This window comes from Bufo bufo, chromosome 1, assembly GCF_905171765.1.
Source record: "Bufo bufo chromosome 1, aBufBuf1.1, whole genome shotgun sequence".
NCBI classification, from domain to species: Eukaryota; Metazoa; Chordata; class Amphibia; order Anura; family Bufonidae; genus Bufo; species Bufo bufo.
The window spans coordinates 732,453,344-732,468,855 of record NC_053389.1 but is presented as its reverse complement, the minus strand read 5'-3'; positions in this window follow the sequence as shown (position 1 = coordinate 732,468,855).

The window sequence follows — 15,512 nt, the reverse complement described above, 5'->3', positions numbered from 1 at the left end:
TAGGAAGAAAAATATAAACTGCTGCTCAATATGCAACGTGCCAGTCCGCAGGGGTATAACACGTGAGTTTCACGGTGGGCCGAAGTGTACAAACAGTTCATCGGTTTCTCACGGTTTAGCAGATGCCTCCCTGGGCCAGCAGTGCAGTGAAGGGGAAAACAGCACTGGATTCTCCGGGGCACACTCCATTACAGGGGACACGGCCAGGTGGTGATTGAGGTGCCCTTGATGGTAATTGGGTTTCTGAGTGCTTGTGCGGCTGGGCCCCTGACTTAGGTAATGTTGTAATGCCAGCACCTTGATGGTGCAAAATGTTGAGAGTGATAGTAGTATGAAGTTAGAAGAATGAGGCAGTTTGAATCCAACTGAGAAATTTACAACTAGGTTCTTGATAACAGTTTACATCCAGTAATAAAACAGTCTCTGATACTCATGCAAGTTGGATGTGATGAATCCCAGTAACAGGCTGTTCTTGTAGTTATGTCTCAGGCTAGGGTAGTTAGTTATGTACTCACTGATATTCCAGCTCTTGCCTTGCTTCAGTCTTAGTTGAGGTAGTTCAAGGTTAGTCTTCCACTCACAAGTGATGCAACAGAAATCTTATCTGTCCTTAAAAATAACGGTGAGGCTGCCAGAAGCTAATAAATCCTTCACCCAAATACAAAGGCGCCTAGAGCCCAGAATAATGGCTTTGTCCTTCCTTTGTCTTAATCCACAATAAACTTGACAAAATTCACTTGCTACTCCGGAAGAGTGAATGGTAGAATCTTCTTGGCTTGATACTGAGAAACACGTTGGTTCCTCTGAGCCGTGGAGCCCAAGAGAGAGACCTGAGAGGAGAGAGGACCTCTCCTTCCCCCTTGCTCCTCACTCCATCTCCTTCTTCCTCCACATTCTAAACTCAACCCCTTAACTAGGCCTGAACTGTGCTATATATACTGTGGTGCTACCCCCATCTAGTGGTGGAATATATGTAGTGCACCTGTCAGCCTGGTAACAGGGATTTCACACAAGGATGAAATACAGCATGATATGACATGTGACACAATAAGCTTTTGCAGTGCCCACGTACACTAGTGCGACGCTGCAAATACATCCTCTGAGAATAAAGTAATGTTGAAATTTAGTGTTCCCAATCCTTTTTTATTTCACTCACATCTGTTGAACGATAGTTGGCTGAACATCTAATACGCTTTAGATCTAATACACATTAGACCATACATGGTTAGCCAGCGCTGTTGTAATTGGTGGGTTTGACCACCATCAGTCTAATGTACATATCCCGTTTAAGGCTCGTGCTGCTTTCAAATATATGAAACCAAAAACCTAATTAAAGTTTTGGATCTCAATGAGATTTGTCTTGAATATTTGAATTTCTAAACAAAGAAACAAAAATTTGCACTACACATTATACAGTAGTTGCCTAAATCCATTTTTCTCCTTGAGTAGGGACGTCCAGGACCTCCTATCTAGGGAAAGGTTCCAGACGGGGTTCTCTTGTCAGGGTGATGACTCTGTATTAGGAGGCTATTAGGGTATACTAGACCTGACAGGGCGGTTTAGGGAAAGGGTTCAATATTACGGACCCTGCCCCCCCCCCCCTCCACCCCAAACAAAACCTTTTTGAAGGGATTTTTACATCATGCTTCAAGTTTGACTTCAAACAACTCCTGCTTACCGGTAAGATCTTTCTTTTTTTATCCGGGAATTATCATTACAATAGTTGGAAGATCATTTTATTACTTAGCCTTTGTTGTTGATAGGGCAATTAACATATTTGTTTGTGGCACGTGTTTTTGTGTGCGCACACCTTTTGTCATTATTTAGGTGAAAGCAAGGTTCATTCATATATATTTTTATTTATAATTGATTAAAAGTTATGTTTTTTATACGCTACTACCTCTATCTAGTCTTTTTGTTATTTATCTGTGGAGGTTTCAGGGGAGGTAACCATCATACTTTCCCGTTTGGGCATTTTTTGTTTATAGCACCTCAACTATACAGGGTGCACAAAATTTTTGAGGCCAGGCAGTAGAATACTATATGAATAAAGAGTCCAGCATCCATGTCCAAAATGATGTAAAATCCAAATTTGTTAAAGCGTTGATAAAATCCCATGGATACAGTAGAAAAAAAAAGGGCACAGCTAACATGTTTCAGACCTCACAATGAATGGGATATTTATACTATGCGACAACCAATAAGAGGTGAATTATGAATTAAGAAAATATAAAACCCAGATAAAGGATTCCATAAACTGAATTACTACACATCAGAGGAACTGTAACACATTGATTCATTTACACATTAGTGATGAGCAGCATAGGCAATATTAGTTTTCACAATATTTAGCTATTTTTTCACATAATATTCGCAGTAAATTTGCGAATTCACTATTTTTGCGAATGTGAAAATCGGCACTAATGATGCGCATATTTTTTGCGCAATACATGCAACTTCACATTTTATCAGGTCTGAGTAGAAATGACTGATTGGTGCACTAAGTATTGTTGTGACATCACAGCACTATGTCTGTAGCATGTATGTATGGACAGCAGAGAAACAGTAATTCCTATCACACTACCTAACTAGTGTTGAGCGCGAATATTCATATTACGAATTTTAATCGCGAATATCGGCACTTCGAGAATTCGCGAATAGTTAGAATATAGTGCTATGTATTCATAATGACAAATATTCTTTATTTTTTATTTTTAACACAGTACACATCAGGTGATCATCCCTCCCTTCCTCTAGCTTGTGGGCCAATGAGAAGGCTTTTTCACAGCTTTTTCACAACAATAGAAAAGTTGCCTACCCCTTACTATATAAGAACCTCCCCAGCAGCTATTTTCTAAAGTTTATTGCAGTTATGAAATAGACAGCAGTGTCATTGCTGTGCTCTGTGCTTTGTGTAATTACATTAGACAGGTAACTTATATATATAATTCAGATAGTTAGGGGGAGATAGTCAGTGTAGGTTAGATTGATTTATAGTGTAGCTGATAGCTTCCAGTGCAGGGTGTTAGGCAGTGTGATAGGTTCTGCTGCCCATACATACATGCTACAGACATATTGCTGTGATGTCACAAGTTGCACGTATTGTGAAAAAATATGCGCATAATTAATTGCTGAAAATTTGCAAGCGCAAATATATTGGAGTACTTTATCTGCATATAAAGCTATTCTAATGTTCTGCCAGGCCAACCATTTTCTGCAGTCTCAGGAAATTTATACCAGCTTGAAAAATGTAGCAGTGACCCACGCCGGTATTTCACACGCATTACGCGAATATTACATTGCCCATTTTTGCAATCAAGAATATGATCTCAAATTCTCGAATTCGCGAATATATGACAAATATTCTACAAAATATTCGCAAAATATTGCGAATTCGAAAATTGCACCTGCCGTTCATCACTATACCTAACACCCTCCACTGGAACCTATCAGCTACACTATATCACTATCTAACCTACACTGACTATCTCCCACTATCTGTATTATATATATGAGCTAACTAACTATTTAATGTAATTGGATAAGGAATAGGATCCAGGTGAAAGCACAGAGCACAGCAATGACACTGCTCTCTCTCTCAGAACTGCAAAAAACTGCAGAAAATGGCTGCTGGGGAGGTTCTTATATAGTAAAGGGTTGGCAACTTTCCTATTGGTTGCTAGGAATGTTGCTAAGCTCAGACAAAGATATTGAAGCCTCTGATGGAAAAAAAATCTAGAATATTTGCGATTACGAATATATAGCACCATATTCTACATCTTCACGAATTCTCGAAGTGCCCATATTCGCGATAAAAATTTGTGATTAGAATATTCGCGATCAACACTATTACACAGTACAAATAGAGCACTAAAACACAAATAGTACTACATTCAGAGTGAGCAACGATAGACCTCCGACAGATCTAAAATGTGTTAAAAGTGCATTTGCTGCATCCATGGGATTTTTACGATGCTTGAATAAACTTGGACATTACATCATTTTGGACCTGGACACTGGACTCTTCTTTCATATATTATCTGCCTGAAAACATAAGCACAATGTAGGCATGATTAGGAATATTATGACCAAGTAATTTCCCACCATGGCTATACTAAGCTGCCTTTTGCGCTCAGTTGTTATTTGCAGGTGCAACTTTCAGTTTCCTCCGGGTAGTCCCACTATCATAGGGATTACAGGACTATGCTTCCATGCGCATGCATCCAATGCACAATTCTTCCATGGACTGTTATAAATTACTTTCAATAGACAGTTAATTTGCAAGTTTCAGGTGGCTTTAGCTCAACGTTTTTGCAGTTAACCCTAGAAAATTTAGGGTAAATGTATACGTTCAGGATCTATGTGCGGACAATCCGCACTGAAAACCGTAGGTGTTCGCAAGGAAATCCATGCGGTCAATACGCATCAATTGGTGCGGATTTGCCTGCAGTTTTGATGCAGATTTGGTGCAGATTTTCCGCATTTGGATTTTACTCTCCACATTGAAGTGAATGGAGAAAATCCAAAAATGAAATAAATTGACATGCTGCGGATTTTAAAATCCACACGATAGGTCAAAATCCATGCAGAAAAAAATCTGGATTGCGTGCATTAGAATTTAAAATTCTCATAGAATACAATGTACATGACCTACAGTGCAGATTTTCTGCACGCAAATTTATCCTCAGAGTCTCAACTCTATCCTATTACTCTTTTAAGATAAACATGACACGACCCTTAGATCTTTATAACATTTTCTTTCTAGCATGGTGGTGCCATTGAAGTGCAGATTCATTTTTCAAAGACAAAGAAGAAACTTATTTGAAACTGACATAAACTGGGTGCCCCTCCCCATAAAGAGCTACACGTATATTATTACTGAATATTGTACCTTTACGTCATAATCTATTGCAGCGGTGGTCTAAGCAAATTTTGGAATACCAAGGATGATGACAATACATCAGAAAAAAAAATATTCAAGGCTCTTTAAAACTCATGAGGATGAACACACGTGTATCTATTCACATATAAATGCTGCAAAGAGTAGAAGAAAGATGTTTGGAACATTAACTGCCAATTGTTGGTAATCTTTGTACAAATTACATCCTGACAATTTTATACAACAATGTATCTGTATTCAGAAGTGGAAAAGAAGATAGAAAAAAACCTGAATCTATGTTTCTATAAGCACTTCGCCATTCAGAATCTAAACCATGAACGTTTGAGTGTTGAGCATGTAAAAATTAGACATCATATTTGGTAAATGTCATAAATTGTTATGTTCAAACTGATCTTTGTATTTTCCTAAAGACAAACATAACTGTACACTTTTTATTGACAAGTCTAGTGCTGTCTACCTTTGTTGCAACATGACAGGTACTTAAGACTAGTGATGGATCAAATGTTCGCAAACCGCGCGTTCGCGGCGGGACCTATTGACTTTAATGGCAGGCAAACCTGAAAAACCTTCAGGTCATATTTGCAGCCACCAAATACTTACTAGAAGTGCACATAGTCCCACAACATGGACAGTGACATACCAGAGGGGGATCATTGGCAAAAATTCCCACAAAAATATGTATTTTAATCACGGGCCATTTGTATGCATCTTAAAGGGAAACTCAAAAAAATGGGCCCTGCTGGAGCCTAGAAACATTTTATTTTAGGCCACGGGAGTACAGGCCCCAAAAATTAGGCATTCACTTGACAGAAAAGAAATTGGGATTATGTGGCTGGAGGTACATTAGGCTGTCACTGGATAAAAAAAATTACTGTAGGCCAGTACAGGCCCCAAAAATTAGGCATTCACCTGACAGAAAAGAACTTGTGATGATGTGGCTGGAGGTACATTAGGCGGTCACAGGATAAAAAAATTTATGTAGGCCAGTACAGGCCACAAAAATTAAGTATTTACCTGACAGAAAATAATTTGTGATTATGTGGCACATAAGGCAGTCACTGGATAACATTTTACTGTTGGCCACTGGAATAGAGGCCCCAAAAATGTGTCATTCACCTGACAGAAAAGGCCTTTTATGCTGCTGCATATACATAAGACAAGGACCATTCTTTGTTCTGTGTGGTGGCGGATATGTGTGGGCTGGCATGAGGAAATTCAATTACTCATGCTCATCACAGGTGTTTAATTCCTCAGAGATCTATGCCTCATTAATTTTTAGAAATGTGAGGTAGTCCACACTGTCATGAGCTAGGCGAGTGCGCTTATCGGTCATGATCCCCACTGCTGCGTTGAACGTTCTTTCGAACAGAACACCTGACGAGGAGCAAGCCAAGAGTTCCATGGAAAATTGTGGCAGCTCTGGCCACGGGTCAAGCCTGCACACCCAGTAGTCCATGGGTTCCTCGCTTCTCAGAGCGTCCACAATGGCCGTTAACCTGATGTAGTCGGACACCCGTCGGTCTAGGCGTTCCCTGAGGCTGGATCCGGAGGGCGGCTGTCGATGGGTTGGCTGCAAGAATGATCTCATATCCAAAGTGACCAACACATCTTCAAACCGCTCTCTTCTTGCATGCGCTGTTGGATTGGCACCAGCAACTGTTTCTCTGTGAGGGGAAATTCCTCTGCCAGCAACCTCAAAATCAGAATGCAGCATTTCTCGAAGCATACAGCAGCATTCTGACAGCCCTCTGTGATGCTGGTAACATGTCTGCCATTTTGTGTTTGTACCGGGGGTATAAGTACGTTGCTACCCAGTACTGGTCCTTGTCCTTTATGCATTTTATATGGGGATCCCTCTTCAAACAATGGAGCATGAAGGCCCCCATTTGCACTAAATTGGAAGCGGTGGAGCACCCTGGATCCTGCTCATCACTGAGGAGAATGTCGTCATCGGCCTCCTACCCCCAGCCACTGACAACATCAGGGATCCCTGAAAAGTTTAAAGTCCCCCTCAAAGCCTGCTCTTCTTGCTCCTCCTCCCCCCAGCCACCATCCTCCTCTGACTAGTCTTCAGACTCCTGCTGACTTGTCTTAGGTGGAGTAGCCCCCCGGGAATAAATTCAGCATTGCGACTTCCTCATCTTCCAGCTCCTTCTCCTCGACGGCTTGATCAATGACACAATGCAATGCATGCTCCAGAAGGCGGAAGGTACGATGTCACTGATAGCGCCCTGGCTGCGACTGACCAGTTTGGTGATCTCATCAAATGGCCGCAGAAGTCTGCATGCGTCGCGCATGAGCAGCAACTGGAGCGGTGAAAAGAAACCACGCTCCCCAGAATCTGTCGTGCTAGAGATATCGTACAGGTAGTTGTTAACGGCACGTTGCTGCTGGAGCAACCTATCAAGCATACACAAGGTGGAGTTCCAGCGAGTCGGGCTGTCACAAATCAGATGTCTGACGGGTAGGTGGTGTCGCCGCTGAATGTCAGCAAGGCGAGCCATGGCCGTGTAAGATCTTCTAAAATGGACAAAGATTTTCCTGGCCTGCCGCAAGATGTCCTGGACCCCGGTGTATTTGGCAACGAATCGCTACAGAATCGCTACAGTTCAGAACGTGTGCCATGCACGGCACGTGTGTCATTTTTCCCTGTTTCAGCGCGCTCAGCAGATTGGCACCGTTGTCGCACACCACTTTACCAACTGCCTAATTGATCGGGGTTAGCCACTGATCGGCCTGTGACCAGAGAGCTGAAAGCAGGGCAGGACTGGTGTGGCTCTTGGTTTCCAGGCACAACAGCTGCAACACAGCATGGCAAAGTCTCACCTGGAACATCAAAATGGGTATAGGGAGCTGGAAAGATGAGGAGGGTGCAGAAGCAGAAGGCTGAATGAACCTTCTGGTGCATCCTTTAAAGTAATCGCACGTGCCTTCTCCAACTTCCCACTTAGGCTCCGGACTGGTGCACCTGCCTGATCCCTACCACCCCTGCGGCATGGCCAGCCTCTTCCTCTGCCTTTCATTTTCAAAATGACCCTGTGCCTAAGTCCCTAGAGAAGAGCAGTATTTATGAAAGCAGGTATATCGCAGGACTCAATTAATATTTGGTGGAAACAGGTATATCGAACCCCTTAATCAGTATTTTGCGGAAGCAGGTATCTCGCAGGCCTCAATCAGTATTTTGTGGCAGCAGGTATATCAACCCCTTAATCAGTATTTTGTGGAAGCAGTTATATCGCAGACCTCATTCAATATTTGGTGAAAACAGGAATACTGAAGCCCATAATCAGTATTTTGTGGAAGCAGGTATCTCGCAGGCCTCAATCAATATTAACTGCAAACAGGTATATCAATCCCCTTAATAAGTATTTTGTGGAAGCAGGTATATCGCAGGCGTCAATGAATATTTTGTGGAAGCAGGTATATCAAACCCCTCAATCAGTATTTTGTGGAAGCAGGTATCTCACAGGCCTCAATCAATATTTTGTGGAAGCAGGTATATTGCAGGCCTCAATCAATATTTGGTGAAAGCAGGTATATCAAACCCCTTAATCAGTATTTTGTGGAAGCAGGTATCTCGCAGGCTTCAATCAATATTTTGTGGAATAAGGTATATCAAACCCCTTAATCAGTATTTTGTAGAAGCAGGTATCTTGTAAGCATCAATCAATCAATATTTGATGGAAGCAGGTATATCAATCTCCTTAATTAGTATTTTGTGAAAGCAGGTATATCGCAGGCCTCAATCAATATTTGGTAATAGCAGGAATATCAGTCCCCTTAATCAGAATTTTGTGGAAGCAGGAATATCGCAGGCCTCAATTAATATTTGGTGGAGGCAGGTATATCAAACCCCTTAATAAGAATTTTGTGGAAGCAGGTATATCGTAGATCTCAATCAATATTTGGTGGAAGCAGGTATATCAATGCCCTAAATCCATATTTTGTAGAAGCAGACATATCGCATGCCTCAATCAATATTTGGTGGAAACAGGTATATTAATCCACTTAAACAGTATTTTGTAGAAGCAGGTATATCCTAGGCCTCAATCAATATTTTGTGGAAAAAGGCATATCAAAGCCCTTAATCAATATATTGTGGAAGCAGGTATCTCACAGGCCTCAATCAATATTTGGTGAGGTAGGTATATCAATCCTCTTAATCAGTATTTTGTGGAAGCAGGTATATCATAGGCCTCAATCAATATTTGGTGGAAACAGGAATATCAAACCCCTTAATTAGTTTTTTTTTTTGGAAGCAGGTAAATCGCAAGCCTCAAACAATAGTTGGTGGAAAAACGTATATCAAACCCATTAATTAGCATTTTGTGGAAGCAGGTATATCGCAGGCCTCAATCATTATTTGGTGGAAGCAGGAATTTCAAACCACTTTATCAGTATTTTGTGGAAGCAGGTATATCGTAGGCCTTAATCAATATTTGGTAGAAACAGGTATATCAAACCCCTTAATCAGTATTTTGTGGAAGCAGGTATCTCGTAGGCCTCAATCAATATTTTGTGAAAGTAGGTATATCAATCCCCTTAATCAGTATTTTGTGGAAGCAGGTATATCGTAGGCCTCAATCAATATTTGGTGGAGACAGGTATATCAAACCCCTTAATCAGTATATTGTGGAAGCAGGTATATTGTAGGCCTCAATCAATATTTTGAGAAAAATAGGTATATCAAATCCCTTAATCAGTATTTGGTGGAAGCAGGTATCTCGCAGGCCTCAATCAATATTTGGTAAAAGTAGGTATATCAATCCCCTTAATCAGTATTTTGTGGAAGCAGATATATCATAGGACTCAATCAATATTTTGTGGTAGCAGGTATATCAAACCCCTTAATCAATATTCTGTGGAAGCAGGTATCTTGCAGGACTCAATCAATATTTACTGGAAGTAGGTATATCAATCCCCTTAATCAGTATTTTGTGGTAGCAGGTATATCATAGGCCTCAATCAATATTTGGTGGAAGCTGGTATATCAAACCTCTTTATCAGTATTTTGTGGAAGCAGGTATCTCGTAGGCCTCAATCAATATTTGATGGAAACAGGTATATCAAACCCCTTAATCAGTATTTTGTGGAAGCAGGTATATCGCAGGCCTCAATTAATATTTGGTGGAAGCAGATATATCAAACCCCTCAATCAGCTTTTTGTGGAAGCAGGTATATCGCAACCCTCAATCAATATTTAGTGGAGATAGGTATTTCAAATCCCTTAATCAGTATTTTGTAGAAGCAGGTATATTGCAGCCCTCAATCAGTATTTTGTGGAAGCAGGTATATAAAACCCCTTAAAGGGTTTCTGTCACCCTGCAAAACTAATTTTTTTTTTTTTGGATAGTTAGATTGCTCATAGTGCGATATAGCAGAATATAATGCTCTTACTTACTTTCATGCGGCCGATTCTTTATAAAACGAACTTTTATAATTTGTAAATGAGGGCTCTACCAGCAAGTAGGGCGTCTACTTGCTGGTAGCTGCTGCAGAAATCCGCCCCCTCGCCGTGTTGATTGACAGGGCCAGCCGTGATCTCCTCCTCCGGCCGGCCCTGTCAGTAATTCAAAAATCGCGCGCCTCGCGTCATTCGGCGCAGGCGCTCTGATCTGAGGAGGCTCGTATCCTCAGCACTCCCTCAGTGCGCCTGCGCCGATGACATCACCGAAAGAGAAGACGTCATCGGCGCTGGCGCACTGAGGGAGTGCTGAGGAGACGAGCCTCCTCATCTCAGAGCGCCTGCGCCGAATGACGCGAGGCGCGCGATTTTTGAATTACTGACAGGGCCGGCCGGAGGAGGAGATCACGGCTGGCCCTGTCAATCAACACGGCGAGGGGGCGGATTTCTGCAGCAGCTACCAGCAAGTAGACGCCCTACTTGCTGGTAGAGCCCTCATTTACATATTATAAAAGTTCGTTTTATAAAGAATCGGCCGCATGAAAGTAAGTAAGAGCATTATATTCTGCTATATCGCACTATGAGCAATCTAACTATCCAAAAAAAAAAAAATGAGTTTTGCAGGGTGACAGAAACCCTTTAATCATTATTTTGTGAAAGCTGGTATATCAGACACCTCAATTATTTTTTTTCCACAACAGTAATATCAAACCACTCTGTTTATTTGGGGCAATAGGTATATCGTAGCTGTCAATCTGTATTTTGTGGAAGCAGGTATATTACACCCCTTAATCAGTATTTTGTGGAAGCAGGTATATTGTAGGCTTCAATCAATAATTGGTAGAAACAGGTGTATTAAACCCCTTAATCAGTATTTTTTGGAAGCAGGTCTATCACAGCCCTCAATTACCAATTTGTGGAAGCAGGTATATCAAAACACTTAATCAGTATTTTGTGGAAGCAGGTATATTGCAGGCCTCAATCAATATTTGTTGGAAGCAGGTATATCAATCCCCTTAATAGGATTTTCTGGAAGCAGGTATATCATAGCCCTCAATCATTTTTTGGTGGAAACAGGTATATCAAACCACTTAATTAGTATATTGTGGAAGCAGGTATATCGCAGTCCTCAATCAATATTTGGTGGAAGCAGGTATATCCATTCCCTTTATCAGTATTTTGTAGAAGCAGGTATATTGTAATCCTCAATAAATATTTGGTGGAAACTGTTATATTAAACCCCTTAATCTGTATTTTGTGGAAGCAGGCATATTGCAGCCCTCAATCAATATTTGTTGGAAGCAGGTATATCAATCTCCTTTATCAGTATTTTGAGGAAGCAGGTATATCGCAGCCCTCAATCAGTATTTTGTGGAAGCAGGTATATCAGACGACTTAATAATTTTTTTCGGGGGCAAGAGGTATATCACACCCATTGCAAATAGTTGTTCCAATAGCGCTTGTCCCTCTATATAGCTTCAGTATCGCAGCAGAACCGCACACAACTGCTGCACAATACAAATGCACTATAATATACTTTCTATGTTAGAAAGTATATTATAAGTATATCACACCCCTCAGTATATCATACCTATCGATAGCACACCTATACAGGTTCTTAAAAGGACTTTTGTGGCCCTATTAGCTAGCGTTTTTTCCCCCTAACATGCTGTCACTGCTTCATAAAACAACCTCTCCCTACACTGGCAAAACACAGAATGTAAAATGGCTGTCAGATCGGGTTCTGTTATAGGGTGGTGGTGTGTCCATGTGCTGAAATGTCTCAATTGGCTGTCCTGTCCCACCTGATGGATGTGTCATCGGTAAAAGTTTGGCGCAATGCAAAAGAATATGACGCCGTTGGACATCGCCATATGTTTGCATGTTCGGTGATTCGCGAATGCACCAAGTTCGCCGTGAAACGACCGCTGGGCGAACCACAAGGCCATCTCTACTCTCTTCAGCCATACATATCATTAAGATTTTATTTTCAATACAGTCCTTTGTTCAGATTTTGTGCCTGTTTAAGAGAGAGAATGGAACAGAACTTAATTGTGCTCTGCAGTTTAGTTTGATGATTATGCATATTATAGCTAGAAAAATGTAAGAGGTTTGCTAGATGTACACGACCATATGTGTTTTTCAGATCCATTGTAACAATGCTTAAAATGGACAAGAATGTGACATGTTCCATTTTTTTTGCGGGGCTACGGAACGGACATACTGATGTGGACATTTTTTGCGGGCCCCATTGAAATGAATGGGTCCGCATCGTCTCCGCAAAAAAAGCGGAATGGACACAGAAACAAAATCTGTTTGTGTGCATGAGGCCATAGTGGGAGATTTATCATAAGGGAACTTTTTTTGCTTTAGTTTCCATTGCTATAACTGCTGATTGTTTAATAAATTAGCATTTTTAAAAACACTTTTGTCTAGAGATGTTACTTTATGTTTTAGAAAAAGTAGCGATGATGTACATAAAAAAGTAAACAAAAAAAATTGTTCAAAAAATAAATAAATATGTAACTGATTTTATCCCCTCCTATTCTTTGGTTGAACTTTTTAACTGTATTAACTATATGACTAAATAGTTTTTTAGCCCAGAAGTTCTACGTACTGGGCTTTATAAATTAGTAGTAGTAGTAGTACTAGTAGTAGAGTTGAATTTTTGAGACTGACAAATGAGCAGGAAAAGACAAGATGGCCATATTACACTTCAGCTAAAACGTTTCTATGAACATTATTATTATTATTATTTTTTAAAGATAGCTGTCATACAGCTATGCAAATAATATGTGGGCAATGCATATTTATTATCAAGATTAAGGATAATTAAATTAATATCCTATACAAAGCATTTTGGGGAGGCTTTCATGCTTTGTTCTGATGTGATATCAATCCATTTTTGGAAATTGCACCTGTGAAGAGCCATATAATGGTCATCTACTGCAGCCTACACCCAGGGTCATTGTGCTGACATAATAGATAAATACTGTATATTTTCATTAGCAAAATCTTAAAGGGGTTTCTCAGCTAATATACAGTGCCTTGCAAAAGTATTCACCCCCTTGACTTTTTTCGTGTTTTGTTACATTACAGCCTTAAGTTCAATGTTTCGTTAATCTGAATTTTATGTGATGGATCAGAACACAATAGTCTAAGTTGGTGAAGTGAAATGAGAAAAATATATAAATAAAACTATTGTTTAGAAATAACAAAACAGAAAATTGGCGCATGTATTCACCCCCTTTGTTAGGAAGCCCAAAAAAGCTCTGGTGCAACCAATTACCTTCAGAAGTCACATAATTAGTGAAATGATGTCAACCTATGTGCAATCTAAGTGTCACATTATCTGTCATTACATATACACACCTCTTTTGAAAGGCCCCAGAGGCTGCAACACCTAAGCAAGAGGCATCACAAACCAAACACTGCCATGAAGACCAAGGAACTCTCCAAACAAGTAAGGGACAATGTTGTTGAGAAGTAAAAGTCAGAGTTAAGTTATTTAAAAAAATATCCAAATCTTTGATGATCCCCAGGAGCACCATCAAATCTATCATAACTAAATGGAAAGAACATGGCACAACAGCAAACCCTCCAAGTGACGGCTGCCCACCAAAACTCACAGACCGGGCAAGGAGGGCATTAATTTGAGAAGCAGCAAAGAGACCTAAGGTAACCCTGGAGGAGCTGCAGAGTTCCACAGCAGAGACTGGAGTATCTGTACATATTACGACAATAAGCCGCACGCTCCTTAGAGATGGTCTTTATGGCAGAGGGGCCAGAAGAAAGCCATTACTTTCAGCTAAAAACAAAAAGGCACGTTGTGAGTTTGGGAGACTCCCAAAATGTATGGAGGAAGGTGCTCTGGTCTGATGAGACTAAAATTGAACTTTTCGGCCATCAAAGAAAACACTACGTCTGGCACAAACCCTACACTTCACATCACCCAAAGGACACCATCCCCACAGTGAAGCATGGTGGTGGCAGCATCATGCTCTGGGTATGTTTTTCAGCAGTGGGGACTGGGAAACTGGTTGTGTGACAGATGGATGGTGCTAAATACAGGTATATTCTTGAGCAAAACCTGTACCACTCTGTGTGTGATTTGAGGCTAGGACGGAGGTTCATCTTCCAGCAGGACAATGACCCCAAACACACTGCTAAAGCAACACTTGAGTAGTTTAAGGGGAAACATGTAAATGTGTTGGAATGGCCTAGTCAAAGCCCACATCTCAATCCAATAGAAAATCTGTGGTCAGACTTAAGGATTGCTGTTCACAAGCGCAAACCATCCAACTTGAAGGAGCTGGAGCAGTTTTGCAAAGAGGAATGGCAAAAATCCCAAAAGATGTGGCAAGCTCAGAGACTTTTTCAAAACGACTTGGAGCTGTGATTGCTGCAAAAGGTGGCTCTACAAAGTATTGGCTTTAGGGGGGTGAATAGTTATACACATTGACTTTTCTGTTATTTTGTCCTATTTGTTGTTTGCTTCACAATAAAACAAAAAAACATCTTTAAAGATGTGGGCATGTTCTGTAAATTAAATGATGCAGATCCTCAAACAATCCATGTTAATACCAGGTTGTGAGGCACCAAAATACGAAAAAAGTCAAGGGGGGTGAATACTTTTGCAAGGTACTGTATATTGACCTATCCTCATGATAGGTCATTAATATCTGATTGGTAGTGGTCCAAATCCCTGCAACCCCACTGATCAACTGGAGAGGAGACGGTGCTCAACCGATCACATATTGATGATCTATCCAGAGGATACCGTAGGTCATCAGTATGTACAGTACTGGCTGTACAACCTGTGAACACTAAATATTTTCTTCTACTGATTAAGGCTGGCTGAACTTACCAATTTGTTACCAATTGAAATGTTACATTGCTCATTGTTGCCTCACTCTTTCTATTAGGAAATTACTCATTGAACAACTACTACTCTCATTTTTGCCTACACTACCACTCCCCTTCTCTCCTTGCTCTTTGTGCATCTGTACAGCTGCTTCTAATTGCTAATCAGCTTCTCTTTTAACACTGTGCTTCTGACCTCATTTCCTCGCCTGAACAATTAAGATCCTAGTGTGCAAATTCCATGCTAAGATGTTTGTTCTCTAGGGTCTGCACATGTGAAGACAAGTGCATTTTTACCATTGTGATCCTCTGTTGCTACCCCTGACCTCACACCTGTTTTTCTTG